Source organism: Triturus cristatus, chromosome 1_1, assembly GCF_964204655.1.
Source record: "Triturus cristatus chromosome 1_1, aTriCri1.1, whole genome shotgun sequence".
In the NCBI taxonomy this organism is placed as follows: Eukaryota; Metazoa; Chordata; class Amphibia; order Caudata; family Salamandridae; genus Triturus; species Triturus cristatus.
In genome coordinates this window covers 236,002,104-236,026,957 of record NC_140579.1, presented here as the reverse complement: position 1 = coordinate 236,026,957, position 24,854 = coordinate 236,002,104, and the positions used below count along the sequence as shown (strand labels likewise).

General features: G+C 49.2%; 1 protein-coding gene across 4 annotated transcripts in view; it reads right to left on the bottom strand.

Moving 5' to 3' along the window:
* LOC146870056 (retinoblastoma-binding protein 5) overlaps positions 1–9,781 on the bottom strand; it is a 529,113-nt gene extending 519,332 nt beyond the window's left edge. For 2 of the 4 annotated variants that reach the window (XM_085627556.1, XM_085627588.1), the window contains exon 1: positions 9,606–9,781. The gene's annotated coding sequence lies outside the window, so the exon portion shown is untranslated. The remainder of the gene's footprint in view (positions 1–9,605) is intronic. The other 2 variants (XM_085627519.1, XM_085627459.1) reach the window with 2 other exon arrangements.
* Positions 9,782–24,854: the final 15,073 nt, after the last annotated feature.

Below are 24,854 nucleotides of genomic sequence, written 5' to 3'. Positions count from 1 at the left end.
CACACAATAAGTGCATCTGCTCAATAAACTTTGTAAACACTGACGCACTCAAAATCTTTGTCAGAAACCAAAGGAACTTACTGTCAACTCCGAAGAGCAGCGTGAAGATCCAAGTCCAGAGATGGTTGCAAATAGGCGGGTATTCTTTTCCAGCACCAGCCGCTGTAGATTTGTAAGCCAGACTACCAAATGTTTCTGGGCTTGCTGCTAGGTCTCCTGTGGTGCGGGCAAGATAAAACTTTGTGGTGCACAGCCCATGGGTGGCAGCTACTTTAACTTTAGCACTGCCGGCACTAGGACAAATTGTCCTTATCCAGGAAACTGTGGAACTTTAAAGCATCATTCTTTTTTTGATACCCAAGTTCTCAGATTTCGTCATTTTCCACAAAATTCTACAAGACTAAAAAAAAATGCAATAGAGATATAGACATAGTAAATACATTATCATCAACATCATTACCCATTCAGGACATGATTTATCCAACACCCGCTCCACATCTTATAATTTCGTTGGCAAAACAGGGCCTTGTAAATCGGCTTCTCATGGCTGGCACACCAGTCCACCCCCCCTCTACCCCTCGAATGAGGCATGGTTCCAGCGACTTCCAGTTACGGGCGATATCTTGTTTGCCCAACAATCAATCAATCAATCAATCAATCATAGCATTTGTACAGCGCGCTACTCACCCGGAGGGTTTCAAGGCGCTGGGGGAGAGGGGTCCGTTACTGCTCGAAAAGCCAGGTGAGTTCCAGGTCTTGGCTGCCAGGTAGGAGAAGGATCTTCCTCCGGTGGTGGCTCTGCGGATGCGTGGTACGGCGGAAAGGGCAAGGCTGGTCGACCGAAGCTGGCGTGTGGGTGTGTAGAAGGTCAGGCGGTTGTTGAGGTACTTGGGGCCCAGGTCGTGGAGAGCCTTGTGTGCGTGGGTGAGGAGTCTGAACGTGATCCTCTTGCTGACGGGGAGCCAGTGCAGGTCTCTCAGGTGACGGAGATGTGGCTGTGTCGGGGGATGTCCAGGATGAGTCGTGCGGAGGCGTTCTGGATGCGTTGGAGTCTTTTCTGAAGCTTGGCTGTGGTACCGGCGTAGAGGGTGTTCCCGTAGTCCAGTCAGCTGGTGACGAGTGCCTGGGTGACCGTCTTCCTGGTTTCGGTGGGGATCCATCGGAAGATCTTACGGATCATGCGTAGGGTGTTGAAGCATGATGATGAGACGGCGTTGACTTGTCTGGTCATCGAGAGTGAGGAGTCCAGGATGAAGCCCAGGATGCGTGCGTGGTCCGTAGGCTTGGGAGTGGCGCCCAGGGCGGGGGGCCACCAGGAGTCGTCCCAGGCGGAGGGTGATGATCCCAGGATGAGGACTTCTGTCTTGTCTGAGTTCAGTTTCAGGCGGCTGTTCTTCATCCATTCGGCGACGTCTTTCATCCCCTCCTGGAGGCTGGTTCTGGCAGTGGCGGGGTCGTTAGTGAGGGAGAGGATCAGCTGGGTGTTGTCGGCGTAGGAGATGATGTTGAGGTTGTGTTGGCGTGTGATGGCTGCGAGGGGGCTCATGTAGACGTTGAAGAGGGTTGGGCTGAGGGATGATCCTTGTGGTACGCCGCAGATGACTTCGGTGGCCTCGGATCTGAATGGGGGGAGGCGGACTCTGAGTTCATCCGGCGAGGAACGAGATGATCCACTCCAGTGCCTTCTCTTGGATCCCGATGTTGCTGAGGCGCTGTACTAGGGTGCGGTGGCAGACAGTGTCGAATGCTGCAGAGAGGTCCAGGAGGATGAGGGCCGCTGTGTCCCCGTTGTCGAGCAGGGATCTAATGTCATCGGTGGCTGCGATCAGTGCGGTCTCAGTGCTGTGGTTGGCTCGAAAAACGGACTGCGAGGGGTCGAGGGATCCGTTCGTCTCCAGGAAGGCTGCGAGCTGTCTGTTGACGGTCTTCTCGATGACTTTGGCCGGAAAAGGGAGGAGCGAGACGGGGCGGAAGTTCTTGAGGTCGGTGGGGTCCGCTGTTGGTTTCTTCAGGAGGGCGCTGAGCTCGGCATGCTTCCAGCTCTCCGGGAAGGTGGCGGTGTGGAAGGAGATGTTGATGATGTCCCGTAGTTGGGGTGCGATGATGGAGTCGGCCTTGTTGAAGACGTGGTGGGGGCAGGGGTCGGCAAGTGATCCGGAGTGGGTGGTGTTCATCGTGCGGGTGGTGTCTTCGGTGCTGACCGGGGTCCAGGCGCAGAGGGTTGTGGTGGGGGGCGTTGGTTCGGTGGTGGGTGCGTGGTTGGTGTGCCGAAGCTGTTGTGTATGTTGGCGATCTTGCGGTGGAAGAACGAGGCGAGTGAGTCGCAGAGGTCTTGTGAGGGAGTGATGTCGTTGTTTCCGGCGCTGGGGTTGGAGAGCTCTTTGATGATGCTGAATAGTTCCTTGCTGATGTGGGCGTTGTTGTCCAGTCTTTCCTTGTAAGCTGTCTTCTTGGTGGTGCGGATCAGCTGGTGGTGCCAGCGGGTGGCGTGCTTGAGGGCGGTCATGTTGTATGTGGTCTGGTCGTGGCGCCAGGCTTTCTCGAGGGTGCGGCAGTTCTTCTTGGGAGTCCTTGAGTTTGTCAGTGAACCAGGGGGCCTTCTTGCTGCCGGGTCTGCTGGGAGGGTTCTTCAGTGGTGCGAGGTCGTCGGCGCAGGCGGTCAGCCACTGTGTGAGGTTGCTGGCTGCTTCGTTAGGGTCCGTTGTGCTGGCGGGAGGGTTCCGGCTGAGGGAGGTGGTCAGCTGCTCGGCGGTGATCTTGCTCCAGCTTCGGCGAGGAACCCGTTGCAGGTGGGTGTGGGTCGTGGTTTTTCTGAAGCTGAAGTGGACACAGCTGTGGTCAGTCCAATGAAGTCCGGTAGAGTGGCTGAAGGAGATGTGTTTGCTGGATGAGAAGACGGGGTCAAGCGTGTGGCCGGCGTAGTGGGTGGAGGTGTTCACCAGTTGCTTGAGTCAGAGGTTGGTGAGGTTGTCCAGCAGGGTGGTGGTGTTGCAGTCCTTGTTGTTCTCCAGGTGGAATTGAGGTCCCCTAGGAGGATGTAGTCAGCGGAGGGGAGGGCGTGCGGGCTGCAAGGTGTTGGTCGGTGGAGGCGATGTCATGCGGGGTGATGTTGGTGATGGAGTCGGAGAAAGGTGTGCGGGTCCTTAGAGGAGGGTGCCTCGGAAGATGGTGGTCGGGTTGGGCTGTATCTGTAAGTGAAGATGTTCCATCATGTCTGTGGGCCCGTCAGTGTAGGTGCTCAGTCGGAAGTTGGATTTGTGAGCAATGGCGATGCCTCCTCCGTGGCGGTCCTTTTGGGTGATCTTGGAGACTTCAGGGATTGCGATCACGATGTCCGGTCCCAAGACGGCGCTTGTCCAGTTTTCTATGAGGAAGGCGACGTCAGTGGAAGTGCTGTCAAGGAGGTCAATGATATGTTTGTGGAGGGAGTCCACGTTGAGGAGGATTCATTGCATGGTTTGGGGTGCAGTGGAGTTGTGGCGGGTGGGTTGAGGTGGGTCCTGGGTCTCAGTGAAGGCGAAGAAGTGTCGACAGTGGCAGCAGGTAAAAGGTCTGTGTGTGTCGATAAGTGAAGAATGCTTGTAGTTGTCTTGGCTGGCATTGAGTGCGTAGAGGATCGGGGAGCTGTAGTGATGGTGGGTCGAAGGACCAGGGTCCCTGGCACTGGTCGGGACGCCCGCTGCTGCCATTAAGTATTGGGACGGTGGGACAGCTGAGAGGCGGGAGCGCCAACACGTGGGGGCAGCAGCGACGAAAAACGCAGGAAAAAAAAAAAAGGGGGAATTGGGAAGAATAAATAAAGGAACAAGAAAAAGGCAAAAAAGAACATGAAAAGGAAAAGAAAAATTAAAAGACAAGAATAAGGAGGAAAGAATCAGGCACAGAAGCAGAGACGAGCGGGAGGAGACACAGAAGCCTCGAGCACCAACCTTGCAGCGCTGGGGGCAGGCACTCAACGGGGGTGCTGCATGAGGGGAAAAGCAGTATTCTGACCAGGAGGCCAGAGGTCTTGGCGGATTGGCTCAGCAGACAGCGCCTAGTGGATCACGAGCGGCAATTACACTTGGAGGCAACGGCAGGTTCTCTTCCACTAATGGGCAGAAACTTGGCTTGATATATTTGCCACCATCAAGAACGAGCAATGCCAGCACTTCTGCAGAACAATATTTCCAAGGCATCTCTCACTCAGATGTGCGTTCCGCCTTATGTGGGACTCCTGTTTGCCTTCCTGTCGATACCACTCCTGTCTCGTGCTCAAGAATATTAGGACCAACTTGGACTCAGAGGACCCCAATTGGGCACGGAGGGTATGATAATCAGAATTCCTGGGTTTGAGTATCTGTCCTCTGATGTGGCTGTGTCCACGGGAGAACCTGCTATTGCTTTAGTAGGGCTGGGTTCTCAGCCTAGGCATTTGCAAAATCCATGTCCGTGCATGGAGATTGAGCGGCGACAGCTGAACACGTTTGATCTTACTCCAGAGGTGGTTGATATCCTCTTGGCAGCCAGGCATCCCTTAACTAAAATTAATAAAGCCAGTTGTTAGGGCAAATGTGTCGCCCGGTGCAGTACTTGGAGCACGAGAGTGCGGACTTTCTATACAGATTGTACCAAAGACCATCAGGTGAGTCATCAGCTCTTTGTGGAGTTCACTGGAGTGAACAAGCATCAGCATAGCCAATAGGTTGCGCTTTTGGGACCTTATAAGTGTTCAGTTGTGCAGCACATTATCCGGGGTGCTGTGCTGCCAGGGATTGAAGAGCTATACAATTATTACACACTGGGTCATGCAGTCTGATTCAGGAACACATGCTTGCCTCAGGAAACAATTATGGACACATTGGAGGGCTTTTTAATGCACTGACAGAAAGGTGCAAGTCAACCACTCAATAGAATTCTGTGTGCGACTGAATCACAAGAGTATTGAAGAGTTAATGAAAGACTTTCCAATGAGGGAAACGTCACATCCCTCCTCCCCCAGGCCCCTATTTATCAGTCGCCCTTCTCAAGAGGTTTCCATTTAAAAGAATGCACGCACCATCCGTTTACCAGCAGGCCACACTCCCGCCCTGTGTCCCAACCCCCTCGGTACAGGAGCACTAAACACGCAACAACATCAAAATGCTCCCATTTGTCAGATACAGGACAAATAATAAATAAACAGGGGTGGCAATGGCTGGGAGTCCTAAACAATAGAAAGGAAAAGTGGAAAATAAACAACAATGAGAAAGATGGCTTAAAATACCGGACAATCTACAAACATTGCAAAGACCAAGAATTTAGGGAAGTAATGAATCATATCAGTAGACCACATAACTAAAGGGCGGTCTATGTGATCCGTCCCACAGTGGCAGGATCAGTATTTGTAGTTTCACTGCACCCAGTACACACCAGACTGTTCTAGGTGAGTGTTCCCTATAAAATCTGATTTCCTGGCCTACTTTTCCCCTCACAAACAGGGAAGCTAATTAACTCTTTGGCAGTATCCACATTCCCACCGAGTGCAGGTGGTGTGAGATTAAACTAAAATGTGTGCGAGGCACTGAGAGCTTTGAGCCAGAGCTCAAATAATCTGAGCTTCGTTGTGGCTTTTGGATGTCACACGCTGTAAACTAAAGCGCCACAAATTAAAGAAAAACATTATTAAAATTAACCTTTAATGTAAAGTATAAGAGGGCAAGACATGATAATCTGGTAGCTGAATGAGGAATGTAAAAATCTGAAAACTTAGTATTTTTTCATGGCTTCCCTGCTAGAACAATTAGTTAAAAGTGCTTGTGCCTGAAGCGTGCAAACTTAGATTGGTGTGCGTGCAAATCCTGCATTGCCAATCCCTGGTGAGTTGCACTGCTGAAACAATGCCAATAGAGGTACCAAAGGGTGAGACGGACTGGCATCAATGGTCCTGTGACCTCAGTGACAGTCACTGTTGCTCTAGGATGTGCTGCTTCGTAGGATTGACCGGAAGACTGCAGGTCAACTGCAGTACGGATTTTAGTGGACAGGCATTCAAGGTTAACCCACAATTGCCACCGCTAGGGTCCACCTGTTGGTGCTATGAGACAGCAGCGCTCCTAAGGTGTAGTGGGGCCTTCTAAGGTCTAGCATAGGAATGTGCTCTCTCTGGAGAGTGGTCTGGTCATGAAGGCTGATCCATAATTCCTCAGTTCCAAATTCAACAACTCTGGCCATAGTGCTACATCCTCTCCCCACTGAACACCATACTGCCCCACTGAGAGAAACTTGCAGTACTTTTAGCTACAACCCTATTGTGGCCCGCTATAAACAACTAGATGAGACCCTATTCAAATTACGCACTAGACAAAAGTAATATGCTGCCTGGAAAAAAAAAACAGCCTTCGAAAAAGTAAACACTTATAATGAATGCAAGTTTAAGTAACGCGAGTGAAATGTAAGCAGGAACAACGTGGTGAACTTTTTTTTACATTATTCAGAAATCAATGAGTATTTTTGCCTGAAGAGTTAACATGACAGCAGTATGGTTTAAAAAGACCACATCCCTGAACAGAGCAGCGGTACACATTTTATAAACTAAAGTAAGAAAAACAGCTGACACAGATCCCAATAAACAATTTCCACTCCACGTGCCAACTAAGTATTGCAGTACCTCCAGGAATGGTGCACTTCCCCATACGGGGAAAACAATATTGTTCAAACTAACATACCCAAAAACAAAAATAGCGCTTCACTGGCAAACTCTGTAAAAGTGGCACTAATGTGTTTGGGTGTGAATAATAACCAATCTGGCCAGTTTGCGACCACTCTATCTTGCTTTAAGTAATTATGTTGAACCTTTTTTCCTATCCGTCGCCAGGCTGCACTTTGGAATTCAAAACTGTCATAAAAAGACAACATTTCCAACAAGTGGGTGGTTTTCACAGTGGTCGAAGTGGGGAAAAAAAAGTAGGGGAACTGTGGGCGGAGAATCAGAGGGCGGGAATAACCTGTGGATTGGGTCAGTGGGTGGAGTCAGAGGTGTGGCCAGAAAGAGCCAAACATCCCAATTTTTCGTATTTGTTTGGCATTTCACTGGCCAATTACAACTTATTGAATTATTTAATTCAACCAATGGATACACTGGTTTATTAAAGATTTAATGAGCTATTGACAATAAAATATATTCAAAAAGTGGGCTAAGTTTCCAATCACAGAATACCCTAAATATGCAAAAAAGTGGAATCACAACCCATTTGTGTCCGAGCCATGCAGTTTCTATCATCATCACTTCTCCCTTTTTCCATAAGAGCAATTCAAACATGAACGGCAATATATCCTAGTTTTCAAATATTTTCAACATAATTATGGCTTTGCCATATTTGCCACATAATACATCCTCTGCTGCATAATCTAATGATTTTGACTAATAAATTGTTTGTAGCTTAAACGGATCAAAAGTTACTAAACAATTTGACTTATGTCGCTGAAAAGTGGTTGGCCCTTTGAAAAGGTTGACTGGTCACCTTTCTCACTGCTGCATTTGTATGTTACACTGGAACTAATGAGACAAAATATGTGCAGAGACCGTTAGTACATATAAAAATAATAAAGTATCAGAAAATATACTGTATTACGCTGCAGCCTTAATTTAGTCAAGACTGCTGCATCATTTTATTCTCCATTGCTGCATAATGTTGTTGGCCCCAAAGCAGGCAGCCCATATTAAAAGTGCTTGTGCATGAAGCAGAGATCGTGAAGTTTGTGAACTTAGTTTGGTGTGCTTGCAAATCCTGCACTGCCGATCCCTGGTGAGTGGCAGCTACTACTGCTGAAACAAGGCCTATGGAGATACCAATGGGTGAGGGGGACTGGCTTCAAGGGTCCTGTGACATCAGTGACAGAGTCACTGTCACTCTGGGGTGTGCTGCTTTGTAGGCCTGCCCGCAAGACTGGAGGTGAACTTCAGCACGGATTGTGATGGACAGGCTTTCGAGGTTAACCCACACTTGTTATCGCTAGGGTCCACCTGCTGGTGCGAAGATAACAGGACTTGTACAGTCTGACGGGGGCTTCTGTGGTCTAGCATGGGAATGTGCTCCCTAAGTAGAGTGATCTGGTGGGCTGGTTGTGAAGGCTGAACCTGGTTCCCCAGTTCTAAATTTGATATCTCTAGCCATAGTGCCACATCCTCTCCCCCCACTGAGCAACATACTGCCCCACTGAGAGAAACTCGCACTGCACTGACCCGCTATAAACACTTGGATGAGACTCAATTCAAATTATGCACTAGACAAGAGTAATATGCTGCCTGAAAAAAGTAATAACATCTTACAAAAAGCAATTACTCATATGGAATGCAAGATTAAGTAAAGCATGATAAATGTAAGCAGGAACAACGTGGTCTTAACAGGGCGCAACGAGGAGAAATGCTTTATTTCTCCTCGATTTTGCTGTTTTTTAATGTGTGCTGCATTGTGCAGCTCACATAAAAACAGCATAAGACCATGCATGATTGTTTATGTACAGGAAGGTGTCCCTTCCTGCACATAATCAATAATGTAAAAATTGACGCGTTGCAACTTCTATATGTGCTGCACATAGCAGCACACATAGAAGTTATAAATCACCATTTAAGAATGTTGATGTGCAGGAAGGGGCACCTTCCTGAACATGAACAATCATTCGCTCCAGCACAGGCGCCCTTGCACTATGGTGCAAGAGTGACTGTTGGCGCTAGGCAGCTGAAATTAGCGCCAAACGCAGGGGGAAACTCAGGACTGCACCATATTGTTGTAAATAGGGTGCAGCCCTGCGTTTCAGAAGTGGCGTAGCGCGGCGTTAGCCAAGAAGGCTAACGCCGCTGCTCTGTCACTTCTTTGTAAATAGGCCCCGTTGTTCAAAGAAAGATGAGAAAATGAAAGAAGCGTTTTACTGGCAAACTCTGTAAAGTGGCCCTAATATGTTTGGGTGTGGATACAACCAATCTGGCCACTTTGCGACCACTCTGGCTTGCTTTATTTAGTTATTTTTCGTATTTCTGACCTTTTTTCTCTCCGCCCGAGGCTGCACTTTAGAATAGTAAAATGTCAGAAAAAGACATTTCCAGTAAAAGAGTTTCTTTCTTTTTTGGATCCATTTCATAGGGGAACAATTAAAGGAAAGATAGGGTAAGAGCTTGAAGTCACGGTTTTCAGCAACTGAGAAGGAACGAGACAGAGACAGAAAGAGGGGGAAGAGGAAGAAAGAGAGAGATGGGGGCAGCTGCCAGCAGCAGAGCGGAAGCTGACACTGTACTCGTCTTCTCTGGGCAAGAAGGAAAAGTCTTTTCTGCCCACCCGCCCGTCCCGAACGGCCACAAAGGGGCGAACCTTATCTATATATAGGCGTTCACTATTTCGCCGTCCTGGGACAAATTTCTAAAAATAGAAAAGCAGGGGAACGGATTGCATCAAATTAAAGAAGTAGGGGCACGCCGTGCCCTCCGATCCCGCCCACTTCGACCAATGGGTTTTCTCTAAGTAAGGAGCGACGAGCGAGACAGAATTATGGTGAGGGATGGCCAGCGGCAGAAGTGGAGACTGTACTTGTGTGATCTGGGAGAAAAGGAAGAGACAGACCTTTTTCGTCCTCGAACGGCCACAGCTCACCTGGGTACTGTGATCACTAGGGTGACCGACAGGTAACGCTGCCACCACGCACCAACATCCACAATCACTGGTAGCGGTTAGGTAAGGCTGCCACCACGCACCAACATCCACAATAGGTAACGTTGCCACCGGAGCTTTGAATACATGACAAACTACGCAGTGCTCATGCGCACAATGACGCATGCGCAGTCGAAAGACATCCGTGCATGCGCGGTGACTTGTGCTCTGCAATGCTTCCGCGCATGCGCGTTGACTTGTGCGCTGGGGAGCAGATACTGATAGCCTGATGTAGGCTGAATGTTTTGTTGATGCATGCGCGCGTGCGCGAAGAAATACGCATGCGCGCATGCTTAGGGGGAGCGCATAGCCGAGGGGAGCACTGCCTTATGGAACACCGGGGCTTCTTTGGAAAGAGGAGGGGTGCAAGTGTGCCAGAGGCTGCAACAGGGAGCGAGGATGGACGTCTGCCAGGGGATGCTTTTTCTGGGAGGAGGAGGCGGGGGCTGTCAGTGGCTGCTTCCAGGAGAGATGGAGAAAGTCAGCCTGGCTATCTTGGGGTGGTTTCCGCCAGAGTTTTGTAAATTAAGTTTATTTTTCTTGGGGCTGCCCTAGGGACAGAGGGGCATGGCTGCTATGGAATACTAGAGAGAAAGTTGGGGGATTCGGTCCTGGAATCCCTTCGGATGAGGGGAGGAAATGGTGCAGGAGATGCCTTATTAAGTGTGTGGCGTGCGCCCCCCAGGGGTCTTCCGTGGGCTGCCTAGAGAGATGAGTATGGTAGCAGTCTTCCAGGGTTGCGTTAGACTGAAAAAAAGGAAGCCTATTTTTTTTCGTTTTCTAATGAGTCTGCCAAGCGAGGGCACAGTGTTTTCTACTCAGTAGCATTTTTAATTCCCTCCGGGGATGGTAACGGGTGACTCAGCCCCGAGTCACGCAGATGCGGCGCAACGCGTGCCAAAGAAACCCCCGAGGATAATCCATCTCAAAGGCTCATATATACATCGGAGAATTAATCATACGTAAAGTATAAGCAATAACACGTCAGACACACAAAACTTCTACCCTTTACAAAACAAAGGGAGCACCAGCGCATTCCTGAAGGATAACACATGGCAGCATCCAGTCGGAGGGCACACTATGCTAAGCACAGATTTTTAGAGAAGTGTTTTTAAGCCATGCCCTTAATGCAAGTGAAGCGAGTAGAACGTGTTCTGACTACTGCCTAGCTTGCTCTATATTCCGAGGATAAACTTCACAAGCCGACACTCTATTATATCAATGATCTCTATTGTGAATATTTTCGTAGAAGTCCCCCAAACCTCCATGTGCGGTGATTTATATCAAATGTATTTTGATTTGGGGAATTGAACTAGGAGTGATGCAAAATTACACAATCTGAGTCCCTCTGGCAAGAATGGCGTAAAGAATGACGTCATCCCCTCTCCATCCGTTTGTTATCTTATGTTTCTTGGAGCCTCGAGGCAAACAGATGGCATGACGGGACTGCGGAAGGTGAAGGGGGTTGGGGGGAAAGAGGGGGGTAGGGAAATACAGTTTCTGAGTTTAAGAAGCAGTTAGCTCCGTTAGAAGGTTTGACAACAGTCATTTTACTTGCCCTCAGAAGAATGAGCTAGCCTTGCTGGGATTCGAACAGTTGCGGCTAGCATGTTTAACTCACCGAGTCATCCTGTTAGCTAAAACACGCTCTTCGTTTCGTCAGGATGTAAAAGTATGTTTGCGGTAAAATTATGTAAAAAAAATCTGAATGTTACTTTTATGACGACAGAGTCATTGCACAGCAAACACAGGAGTGAAACAGATACTATTAACAAGCAAGAAGTGGGATAAGGGAGGGGGTAGGTCGCGCCGTCTAAGGGGAGAGAGGCACAGGCTGGCAAATGGTGTGCACTTTCGCGGGCGCTTTGATGTTCTCAGTGGCCGCGCGGCTCACTGAGAACATCAAAGCGCCCTCGAAATGTACACGCAGGCTGCAAAATGGTGCGCGCGCCCGGCGCACATGCACTGTAGTTGGGGGCCTGAAAAGCACTCGTTTGCACTTCCAAATCCGCGTTTTCTATAGCTCTCGCCAGAGCAGCGCTAAAGCGCTGGCTCAGGCGAGACCTAAAAAGCAGAGGGTGGTGTGTGTTAGGGGACAGTGCACATGTGCCTTGGATTGTGCTCCAAGTCAGATCGTCTCAGCTGTACTTAGTTAAAGCTGCGGCTCTGCATTACTTCTAAGCCCTTTTAGCCACCAAGTATGGTCAGAATAAGTGACTTTGAAGGGGGATTCCACCAAAATCAATATTAGTAACATTTCAAATTTTGCGAACATACGTGACAAGAATTTTCAATTCTATTAAGGACACGGAGGCGAGGATCATGCTTCTCAATTTTCTTTACTGAAAATTCTCAGCAGCCAATCATGTAAAGTAAAACAAATAAATACACTACAATACCCCTAAACACCACTGGGTATCACGTGACAACCATAGAGAAGACCCCTATATAAGGCATACAAGAGAATACCATATCCTCTTTCTCTGTGTGAAAAAAATAAACAGTTAAGTCCAAGAACAATCAAAACACATGGTGACATCCAGAAACAGCTGAAAGGCAGAACCAAGCATGGAAGGAAATCCAGCAGCCAACGGGCAGGAACGAGACTTGAAGGCAGCTTCAATGGAACAGCTCCCCATGAAGAGGCTTAAAACAACTCCATAAGCGAGGAAGAGTAGCAATTTATTTGAGATCAGAACCTGAAATGGAAAGACAAGCCGTAATACCACACTCCCAGTAAGAGGGACACATAATAAAAAAGGGGGGGGGGGGGTAGAAGACAGCAGGAGCACAGAATGCAATATATACAGCATAAAAGCAGAAATATAATACAGAATCAAGGGTGGGATAATCCTCGCCTCAGTGTCCTTAATAGAATTGAAAATTCTTGTCACGTATGTTCGCAAATTTTGAATTCTATGTCAGGACCGGAGGCTCCGATTATGATTGTTCAAAGCTGCGCCACCACAACATATGCAATATTTACAATCGGTTTATAATAAAAAGTTTTAAATGTAGAATCAGATGACCAATCAGCTGCATTCATAATGTCTAACAAACTGACACCTACAGAAAAGGCTTTAGATGCCATAGCACCACGAGCAGAATGAGCACCAAATCTTGAAACATCAATACCAGCTTCACCCATGAGCCAACGCACCCATCTTGCTAGGGTAGCTGGGGTCACTGGGTGAAAAGGTTTCTGTAAAGCGATCAACAATTGACCCCCCCATATCTTGGCGAAAACCTACAGTACTTACCTCATAATCCCGGATACATTGTACCACACATAGCTTAGGACTATCAGGAAACATGGGATAGGTGACAGAGGAGGTGTTACATTTAGTGCGTCTGGTGATCAAGAAAGTAACACCCTCCGGAGAAAATCTACGACCCGTGAGGTCAAGAGCGCGGATATCGGACACTCGTTTGCAGGACACTAGACAAAGCAGCATAGTTAGCTTAGCAGAAAGTTGTTTGCGAGACAGAAACTGATTATCCGGCCAGGTGTCCAAGAAACGTTAGACAGTGGAAACATCCCAAAGCTCCGAATACTTAGAAGAAGGTGGTTTCACCAACCGAATACCCCTGAGCAGTTTACCCAATAAAGGGTGTTCACCAATCGGTTTGCCATCAATCGGTACATGACCCGCAGAAATGGCTGACCGGAAATTATTGACAGTGCAATAGGCGAGGCCGGAAGCAGCAAGGGATGCAAGAAAATTCACTACCATGGAGTCATCCCCCGAAGCGGGATCCACCTCCCGTTGAGAGCACCAACCACACCATCGTTTCCAGGCTGTGGCATAACGCTTGTGTGTGTTGGGCGACCAAGCTTCACTGATAAATCGGGCAGCGTCTCGCGAAAGGCCTGGGACTTTCCAGCAATCCCCGAAATTTGCCAAGCGACCAGCAAGAGTTGGCCGGATGTTATCAGAGGGTGAGGGGACTTGAGAGGGTCTAGCAACATATTCCACCGAAGGGGAAGAAGAAGGGGAACCGCACATAACATTTCCAGAAGTACTGGGAACCAAGGCTGAGCCCGCCAAAGAGGAGTGACTAGAATCAACTCTGACTGATAACATTTGGCTCGGGCCAAGACCCTGGGAATCATTACAAACGGAGGAAACGCATAACAGAGAGTCGGAGGCCACACCTGAAGAAAAGCATCCGTTGCAAGAGCCTCCGGGTCGGGACGCCAGCTGAAGAATGCTGGAAGTTGCGTGTTGAGTCAGGAGGCAAAAAGATCGATCTGACAAGGACCCCATGTGTGTATCAACAACCGGAACACTCGAGGATGAAGCCTCCAATCGCTGAAATCCCACAGATGTCGGGAATTCCAATTGGCAACTTGGTTGCTGCACCCGGGAAGATACTCCGCCACCACAAACAGTTTGTTTTGAAGGCAAAAGTGCCAAAAGTCCTTGGCAATCTCCGCCAGAAGTCGGGACCGAGTCCCGCCCAACTAGTTCACATAACGAACCGCTGACACATTGTCCATGCGGAGAAGAATGCAACAATTCGTCTGACGTGGAGAAAGGCAGCGAATTGCAAAGGAACCTGCCAGAAGTTCCAGGCAATTTTTTGGGGGGGGAAAATATCTTTATTGAGCACCAGACAAAAGCAATCACATTTACATCCGGTATCCATGTGTCATCTGTGCAATTTACGGTAAACAAAAACCAAAAGGTCTACAATCTGATAACCAAGTAACAAAGATCCACCACCTCAGCAATGCGCCACTGCATTTCCAACATTGTCAATTAGTGTAAGCAAACGAGACTAGTAGCCTGCACCCTGAGTGGTTTGTCCTGCACCTACAGAGAGCAGAACAATACAATACTCAATATAGCCCTACCCCACAACCACCCCCCTCCCCCCAACCCCAAACTAACCAAAAACATAGGTGCCGTTTCACGGGTGAACCACCCCCTCCAATGTAGTAGCGGCAGGTGTCCACCCAGCTCTGTTACCCCCAACCAGGGGGGGGTCTGTACCGGGGGGGAGGAGGAAGGGGAAGGGAGGGGGAAGGGAGGGGGCAGGGGGAGGGAAGGGGGGGAGGCAGGGGCAGGGGGGGGAAGAGACCGAGGGGGGGACCAAAGGTCACATAAAGGGAAGGCAGAAGAGGGGACAGGGAGGCTAATCCCCCCGGAGGGGGGAAGGGGAAAGAAAGGCCAGTTCACGGAGGGAGCCAGGAGGGAACCCCGCACCCAGGGGGTTGACGAGCTCTCTGATAATAGGCGGGGCACACCGCTGCAACACCCACCCTGCTCCGCCAACGCCATGCGACCCTCTGCGTTCACGCATCCACCCCACTTACTCGCATAGCATTTTGTGACATTGTGGGATCTAGGGCTTCTATTGCCTTAAATTGTTCCATCAGTTGAGCCCAGTCCAGTGCTATCGGTCGTTTCCTCAGGCCCCGGTATTCCTCCTGGTATAATGCCTCCCGTTCCGCCCCTGCCCACCTACCACCTCCTCGCGCCAGGTTTCAATTCTCGGTGCCCGAGCTGACTTCCAGTGTTTCGTTATCATGCGCTTCACCAAGATCAGAACCAGCCCTGCGAATCTGCGCATTAGCTTTGCCTTTTTGGGGAGGGGAAATAACCCCAGAAGACAGGCTTCAATGGTGTCCCAGGGGGTGCGTCCCGTTACCGCCGCAAGCTCCCGCGTCACCTCAGTCCAGAACTCCCGCAGCCTGGAACAATTCCACATCATGTGCAGAAAGTCAGCGTCTGGCGCGTGGCACCGCGGACATGCCGCCGATGCCGAGGGGTACATCTTACGTATTGTTGCAGGGGTAAGGTATGCTGCATGAAGTATGAACAACTGGATTGTCTTTAAACGACAGTTCCGCGAGACTCTACGGGGATGGCCCAGTATTCGAGCCCACTCCCCATCGTCCAGATTCCGTCCCAGGACCAGGTCCCATCTCTGCCTAACCTGCCTCAATGAGACCAATAAATGCTCTCCCAGGCCGCGGTAGAGCCAGCGTACTAAATATCGCCGTGCCCCATAACGTGTAAGGACCTCAGTAATTGAAAGGTTTTGGGCTCCGTGCGATTAGCAAACCAATATGTACGAATGTAACGGACTATGGTCGCATGGGTAAGGAACAAGGCATCGGTTACCGAATGAGCATGCACAAACTCCTCATGCTGCATCAACTGGCCATCAAGAAAGAAATCCCCAACCGATTCCACTCCCTCAGTAGACCATCTCCGCAGCTGGCCCCGGGTCAGCACCCCCCTCCCAGTCGGCAACCCGCAGAGGGGGACATTCGGGGCATATGGGGACTGTATCCCCGCCATCCTCCCCGCCCGCCTCCAATACCGGAAAGCTACTCCCCACAAGTAAGGTGGATCTCGCAATTTAGGGGCCCCAGGGCATAATTGTGACTGGAGCGTCCCACTTCGCACCTGTTCTGGGGTATAGCCGATTTCAAATAGGTTTTTACCCGCCAACCAGTACGCCAGCCATTGCAGCTGGCCCGCAATACAATACAACCTAAAATCTGGTGCCCCCAAGCCGCCGAGCGTGGTAGGTAGCTGCATCTTAGCCAGCGCCAATCGGCGCCTACCTGCCCCCCATACCAATGATAATAATAAGGTATCCAGCAATTTAAAAATCCAAGCTGGTAGGACAACAGGTATATTCACAAAATAGTAGAGAAGGCGGGGCAGCACTACCATTTTTGATACAGCCACCCGACCCGCTATCGTCAATGGCAGTGAAGTCCAGAAGGCTATCTGGGAGCGCAACGAGGAGATGGTACGAACTACGTTACCTTCTATTGTATCCGCATCCGATCTATAAACATGAATCCCTAGATATTTGAAAGTGACTGGCTCAACCTTAAACTGCAGGTCTCCGAATTGCAGGGTAGGGGCCATTGGAGCATTGTAAAAGGCAAAGGCCACAGACTTGGTAGGGTTAAGAAACAGGCCCGACAACTCCCCGAACCTGGCGAAAGCAGCAGCTATTGGGTGTTTATCGGCCCCCAGGTCACGGAACTATAACAGCATATCATCGGCGTATAGCGATATAGAATGAGTCTCGCCACGGAGAGGAATACCGAGCGGGGCCATTATCCGCCGCAGATGTTGTGCTAGCGGCTCCAGGGCTAGGACAAATAACATAGTGGATAAGGGGCACCCCTGTCGGGTGCCCCGGGATATCAAATACATAGGAGAGATGGCCCTACCCGTCTTGGCACGTGCCGTTGGCTCGGTATACAGTAGTTTAATCCATGCGCAATAAGACTGGGGCAGACCTAATGCGGCTAACGCAGCCAGCATATACTCCCAACTGAGGGTGTCGAACGCCTGGCGCACATCTAAGGACAAACAGCCAGCCCGCGGGAAAGATGTCGACACTGCGCGCATCAGGGCATGCAAGCGGCGGATGTTTAACGAGGTGCTGCGATGGGGAATGAATCCACATTGATCTGTGTGGATCAGGAGAGGCAGACAGGGCAGTAGTCGCGCCGCCAGCACCTTACTGAGTATCTTGTAATCAATATTTAGAATTGAGAGGGGTCTATACGACAGAAGGTCCGTCGCTACCTTGTCCGGTTTCAATAAGGATGTGACAATCGCCTCTTTAGTAATGTGCAAGAGAAGGCCCTTCTTCAGAGAAGTAGTATACAGTTGTAGCAATCTCGGAACCAGCTTATCCGCAAAGGTGGAGTAAAACTCCACTGGGAGGCCATCCGAACCCGGCGTCTTGCCTCGGGCCAAAGCTTTTATTGCCACCCTAATTTCCCCGGCCGTGATCGGGGCAGCCAGCTCCTCGGCCATTGCATCCGAGATCTTAGGCAGTTGAACCTCTGCCAAGAACGCATGTACGGGCGCTAGTTCACCCACGCGAGGGGGCCATATAAGTTCCAGGCAATTTATGTGGAGATTTAATTCTTCTGGAGACCACCGGCCGCCCGTGGACACCGGACCGCAACGGGCTCCCCAACCCCAACGACTGGCATCGGATTCGATCACCACCTCCGGAGTGGTGCTGAAGAGGGCTTGACCATTCCATGACTCCATGGGTTCTAGCCACCACAACATCTCCCACTGCGCCTCCTCCGAGAGAGGAATCTGGTCGGAATACCGGAGGCCTTTCTGGAGATGTCGGATCTTCAGCCTTTGAAGCGCCCGATAATGATGGGGACCCGGGAAGATCGCTTGGATAGAGGAAGCTAACAAGCCAACGATCCGGGCTACAGATCTCAAGGACACAATCTGCTTGTGCAAAATCAACCTCAACTCTCTCTTGATCGATCTGATCTTCTGATTGGGCAAGAGGAGTTGACAAGTAAGGGAGTCTACAAGAAAACCCAGGAACTCGACAGACTGAGACGGAATCAACACCGATTTCTGAGGGTTGACCAAGAAGCCCAGATTCTGCAACAGATCTACCGCCCAAGCAAGATGTTCCATGACTAGAGGAGGACTCCGACCCATGATGAGAATATCGTCCAAATAAATGATGAGGCGAACCCCCGGGCTCGAAGAAGCTCGACTACGGGCCTCAGAAGTTTCGTGAAGCACCAGGGTGCTGACGAGAGGCCGAAAGAAAGGACTTTTTACTCGTACCAAATTCCCTGCCATTGGAATTGAAGAAAACGACGATGAGGTCTGTAAATGGGCACTGACAGATAGGCATCTTTTAGATCCAAGCGGACCATCCAGTCCCCTTCCTGAAGAAGATCGCGGAGAAGATGGATTCCCTCCATCTTGAAGTGACGCTATACAACCCATCCATTGAACTCCTTGAGATTTAAAACAAGCCTGGATCCACCCCCCTTCTTCTAAACGAGGAAAATGTTGCTGACGAAACCCTGAGGATGGTGAGCCGTCCGCCCTATGGCCCCTTTCTGAAGAATAGACTCGATTTCGCTGGAAATGAACATTTGATCTTGAAGGGAAAAAATCATTGGGCGAGGAGGGAGAGACTGAGAGGCGGAATGAAAAAACTCTATTTTGTAACAATGTACTGACTCCAGAATCCACGTTTCCTGCGAGATTTTTTGCCAATTGTGGAGAAAAAATAGGATTCTGCTCCCCAATTGAACTTCGGAAAAAGGAAGCAGGCTCACCTGAGGTTGAGGCATCACGTTGACCTCCCTGGTTGCCTCCATAACGACCTTTCCGGTTGTTGTTGCGGGAACCACGCGTTGGATAGAAGGAGGAGGAGGAAGAGTCTTGATATTTTCCACGGGTGGTATTATATTCCTGCTGGGCTCCTTGTTGATAACCGCGGCCGAACGACCGCCCCCGATGTCGTCCGGCCCGGCCAAAAACCGGGCGAAAAGCCCGCTTTAGTGAACCTTGTGCCTTGTCAAGGCCGCTGAATGTTGCGACAAACCTAGTCAGTTTTTTTTAAAATGGCTGTCCCAAAAGGAGACCTTGTGCCAAAGGACCAGCCTCAGAGGTAGACAATTCCGCCAACTTAGGGTCAAGTTTCAACAGAATAGAGCGGCGGCACTCACAGGACATGGCACAATTGGCATTGCCTAACTGACAGATGGCTCTTTGAGCCCAGCCGATCAGGTCGTCAGGATCAATAATTTGTCCTGAAGCCTTAGACTTGAATCCTAAATCTAAAATTTTGGTAAAGGGACCAGTCAAATCGAGCTATTTATCTTGGCAGGAACGCCATGCCCGGTCGATTCCCTTTTTGGGATCCTTGGTATATTTCTTTAAGTAGGTGAGCATAGAGGGGTCCACTTCCGGAGTGTCCGCCACTTTGTCCGCCAGATCAGGTCTGGGGCATTCGGAACGCAAGCGCGCACGGACATCCTGCGGAAAAGCTGACGCAGATGGGACTGCACATACTCAGCAACCTCCATAGAGGGGAGCCAAGACGAGAAGTTTGGATGGACAATTGCAGTGGGCTCAAAGGTAAGTAAATGTAGATGGGTGGGAGCATCGACAAAACGTTCTTTGCGTTGCTTCTTAGCTGGGGGAGGAGAAGCCTCCGGCTCAGAGGTCACATCAGAGGAGGAATTTCCATCATCTCTGAGTGGCGAACTAGAAGAAGCGTCTTTAGCAGAACAACCATAAGAGTGGTCAGTGGAAAGGTTTTTATTTTAGCCAATTTGGTAAAATCCGAAGAATGTGGATTCTTGGAACTTTTGCCTGCAGTAGAACGTGACGTAGACCCAGGAAGCCAACCCTGTTGCAGGGCATAGTTACACAGATGGCGCTTTAAATGCTCAATAGCCTTGACCATGGCTTTATTGACAGTGCTGGACTCCCGCATCAAGAGCCTCGACGAGCTCATGCTCCAATGACCCCGTAGGGTCGTCTTCAAAATAATCCTCTTCATAATAATATTCAGAAATTATGTCACTTGAGTAGTGACAGATATACCCACCAGAGGATAAGTATGGAGCAAATAACCACTGTCTGTGCAAAAAGAGGAGACCCTGAAGTAGCGAGGGACAGACAGTGATGTAATAAGGGGGAGTGGAGAACCCCAAGCAAGCCACAGCAGCACAAGGATGTAAGAACACACTGTGCACTTTAACTGTTTGAATGTGGAGGGAGGGCTTGCCTATGAACCCACTCTAGGCAGAGCCTATGCGTCAGTATACAGCCCAAGGCACATAAATAAATGAAGCCTGAGCGTCAAAAGGAGGTCTGGCAACAATAGGTGGGTGAAGGGCACTGTCAGTGCTGCCCCTGCGCTCTGTGAGAATCCGAAAACCGTGTGAAAACGGTCGAAATCCCTGAATTCGGATTAAAAATGGCCGCCGCGCATGCGCGGAACGGCCCGAGAATTGCACCAGAAAGAGGACAACGCGTCGGAAGGACGCGCGTCCCCACCTCCGTCTCCCGCTCCACAATATTGAACGCAGGTGCACGGCTCCCGGTCCGGGAGGCGAAACGCGCTCCCAAATCGCCACAAAGACAAATAAAGGCAAGGATCAACTGGTAAGAGAGCGGGTGTCAGTAGCAAGAAAAGCCGACGACACACCAAAGGCGTTAAGGCACAATGCGGAGAGAAACGAAGGAGTGCGAGTTGCGCATAGTGAAGGTAAACGAACCAAAACCTGAAACAAGTGAAGAGCAAGCGCATCAAAGCTTAGATTAACACAGAGCAATGAATGTAAAATAAGAAAGTAATGCACTTAACTGGCTGCGGAGCAGCACAGAAAGAGAATATGGTATTCTCTTGTATGCCTTATATAGGGGTCTTCTCTATGGTTGTCACGTGATACCCAGTGGTGTTTATGGGTATTGTAGTGTATTTATTTGTTTTACTTTACATGATTGGCTGCTGAGAATTTTCAGTAAAGAAAATTGAGAAGCATAATCGGAGCCTCCGGTCCTGACATAGAATTTATTTTTAAAGTGAGGAAGGTTACCAGAGCTGGTGATCTCACGGTAATATACAGGATGCATTTGCTTTCTTTGAAGGTGAGACCAAGGGTGTGATACCCTCCAAAATGAGGGAATTACATCAGTCCTGGTACCACCTTCCTTTCTCAAAGAAATTCATGTCACAGTTTCATACCTCCACGACAAAAAGGTCACTCTGACCTCATCCAATTAAAAAAGCTGTAGTCACGCACCTTGATCATTTAATGCTTATTAACTGCCACATGCATTTGGAACAGGAAAACCAAAATCAAGTCACTGTTTTATATTAATAACAATATTTTCTCCCTTAGAAGACTTAGTAGTGTAACCTGCACGGTTAAGGGACATAGTTATCGAAAGTGCAGCATGTGCAAGGCCTAGAGTGCCACACTACAGGCTCTCTGTTTTTCTAGGTGCATGCATATAGCGTAGCCCCTTTCCGTAACTCATAGTTCTGTTTTTTCCATACAATTACCAGGAATAGCTGACCTACGCATGCATCTAGGAATCATGAAAGTTCTGGCACTACAGCACAGCAATGGATATCTTCTATAACTCAGCCAGGGGGTAGAGAAGCCCATTTTGTCTGCTAGTTTCAAAAGATAAAGCACCTTTCTACATCATTGCCACGGCTCATCTGTAAAATAATCAGCCTCAATTAATTAAGCTATTTCTGCTTTCAATTATCCAACTACTAGTGGGAGATTCTAGTCTAGTCCTATTTCAGCTGGTAGTTCCCAAAGTCCTGTGGTTCAAGAGGTAGGTCCTGAGAAGTTCTTGAACCAGGCCGATGGATCATAAGGTCACTAATTTTTTCGGGTGGCAGGTGACTCCGGGCGGGTGGACGAGCCTGGGCCGGGGGGGAGGGTGGGGCCTGGAAGGTGGGTTGTGAGGTCTTGCTGAATACTTGTGTGAGCTGTGCTCCATTTTGTGGGAAGCGAGGTTTGTTTGTAGGCGAGGTTCGGCTGAAGGGAGGTAAGGAGTGGCTTGTGGCAGGCAAAGTACAATTCGTTGGATTAAAAGTCCAGCTGCTGCATTTAGAGATCTAGCTAATTGTTCCTGAGGTCTCTCTTACCGTTCCTGATGTCCGATTGGTGGGCCCTAAGATTTAACTGGTAAATCTAAATGTTAGTATTGTGGGGGCTGAGGTCTGGTTGATGGATAGATCAGGTGGAAAAGTCTGGTTTGTGGTAGATGAATACTGGCTGCTATATGGCAAGGACTGGCTGCTGGGTGGCTAGGCTTGGCTGTGGGTGGCAAGGTCTGGTTGGGTGACAGGGTCTGGCTGCTGGGTGGTGAGGTCAACCTGGAGCATTTTCTCATGAGTCCTGCGTCTGGCTGGTGGCAGCTTAGGTTCATCTTGTGACAGTCTAGCTACAAGGCCCATCCTTAAATCTGTCTGGAGTGCTCTTTGGTCTGACTGGTCATTACTCAGGTCCAACCGTTGGTTGGTGAGATTTGTGTGGTGACTCCAGATGTTAGTCAAATGTGTTCCGAGGTCATGACATCTGGTCAGTGGTTGGTGAGGCCTGGCGGATAGGTGGTGAAACCTGACTGGTGAGTGTCAGTGTCTGGATTGTCGGTGGTTAGGGTCTGGGGTAATTGTGGTTGGAAACATGGTTTTGACATGTGGCGGATTGCACCTGATGTCCTAGGGCAAGCTGACATCAAGTTACTGTGCGCTTTGGTGGGTGACGAGGCCTGGCTGATGGGGTTAGGTCTGAGTGGTGGGTGAGAGGGGCCTGGAAGGCTGGTGAGTCCCTGAGGTCCTTTTGGAAACTTGGTAAAAACTGAGGCCCTTTGCATGGGCCATAAATCTGACTGGTGGTAACTGAGGTCTTTCCAGGTGGAGTTCAGCTCAAGTAAGTGTTTGCTGTAGTGGGAAGCAAGGCCTGGCTGGTGGGAGATGAGGTTTCACTGGTGGGTGAAGATATCTGGATGGTGCATGGCGATATCTGAATGATGGGTGGTAAGGTCTAGCCAGTGTGCCATGAAGTCAGTCTCGTGAAAGCTGAGGACATTCTGCTGGGATCTCAAGTCCATCTTTTGGGGTATTTGGTTCTCAGGGAGGCAAGGACTGGTTGAATAATGATAAGGCCTAGATAATAGCAGCAGGGATCCAGCTGGTACATCTAGAGATCTGGCTGATCCTTAGGTATGACTCGTGTTTCCCCAGGTTTGACTGGTTGTTCCTGAGATTTGCCTGGTGAATCCACATGTTAGTCTTGTGGGTTGTATGATGGTACAACGCTGGTAAATACATCGCATGCATTTTCCTCACATTTTTTAGCAGGTATGTGTTTAACGCGTTTATGCATTTACATTGTATTCCAATACCACGCATTGTTTTTATATTTAAAAACAATGTATTTGTCGGGGGAGACCCCCCCAACTTACCTTAAATTTGTGGTATTGGTATGCGATGTAAATGCATAATCGCGGTAAAAAAATGTGGTAAAAAAATGCGAGGTAAATGCATGCGATGTATTTAACTCATTGTAAAGGCTGTTTCTCGTCTTGTGGGTCACAAGGTCTGACTGATGGATCTTGACATCTAATTCTTGGCAGCTGAGGTCCTAGGGGGAAACTGAGGTCAAGTTGGTGTGGTCTGTGGTGAAAGATGAGGCCGACTAATCGGAGATGGAGTCTTTCTGGGAGGTGGCAGAGTCTGTATGGAAATAAGTAAGTGAGGTCTGGCTGGTGTGTCCTGAGAATGGTTTGTTGGTAGCTTCTGTGAGGGGACATTTGGCTGGTTTTAAGTGACGTTTGGAAGGTAAGGACTGACTGGTGAGAGAGGAGGTCTAGCAAGTAGGAGCAGCGGTCCAACTGGTTCATCCAGAAATCTGGCTGAGTCATTAGGTCTGACTGGTTATTACAGAGAGCTGATTTATGTTTGAGATGTATTGTGGTAGCTGATGTCCAAGTAGGACCTGAAGTTTGACTGGTGTGTGCAAGATCTAGTTGGTGGGGGATAAAGTCCATGTGGTGAGTTACTTGTGGTGAGTGGCATGGCCTGTCTGGGAGAATGCAAGAGCTGGCTGGTGTGAACAGAGGTCTGGCAAGTGAGAGTGGATGTGTGTTTTGTGGTTTCTGAGATTGGTATTGTGGCAGCTGAGGCCCTTCCTGTAGGAGATGCAGACCAACTAGTGTGTGCTGTTGTTTAGCTGGTGTGTCATGAAGAGAACAAACTACTGCCAGTATACCCTGTAAAGGCCTAGCACCTGACCCGCTATCCCTAGTTATTATTTGTTAAATGGGAATCCCCCATCACTCATGTGTGCACACTGTTAATGCACCCACTGCCACGGTGCAATCTAATACAGGATTATAACAATTTTCAAACAAAACGCTAAGGTGCACCACTTAACAGTAAAACAAGAAATAACTGGTCCATATCCATAAAGTAATTATTTTAGTTTCTTCTTTTATTCACAGTATTCTTGTTTAAAAAACACAGCCAACGAGTTTTGTCCAGTAAAGGACTTCTTCAGGGCATAAAAGCAAGGAGCCGGGCACTCCCAACAAGAGTCAGCGTCGGAGTATCCGCGGTGGGTAGGTTTGTAGATAAAATTAACACAAACTTGTTTCAGCACAAATGAATATCGCGGAGATGGGTACTTCTCTATAGACAAGGTTGAGAATCCAAGGTATGATAACACCTTGTTAAACCATTTCAGTGGCCACACCACAATCCGGTGGGCCTGGAGTAATGGGACAATCTCCCAATCAGCCTCAATACGACTGCGGTCTGACCCAAAAACACTTCCTGTAGAATGAGGACGGTCCCCTGACAGGAGGTGTGAACACTCTCAGGAGGCAAAAACAAAGG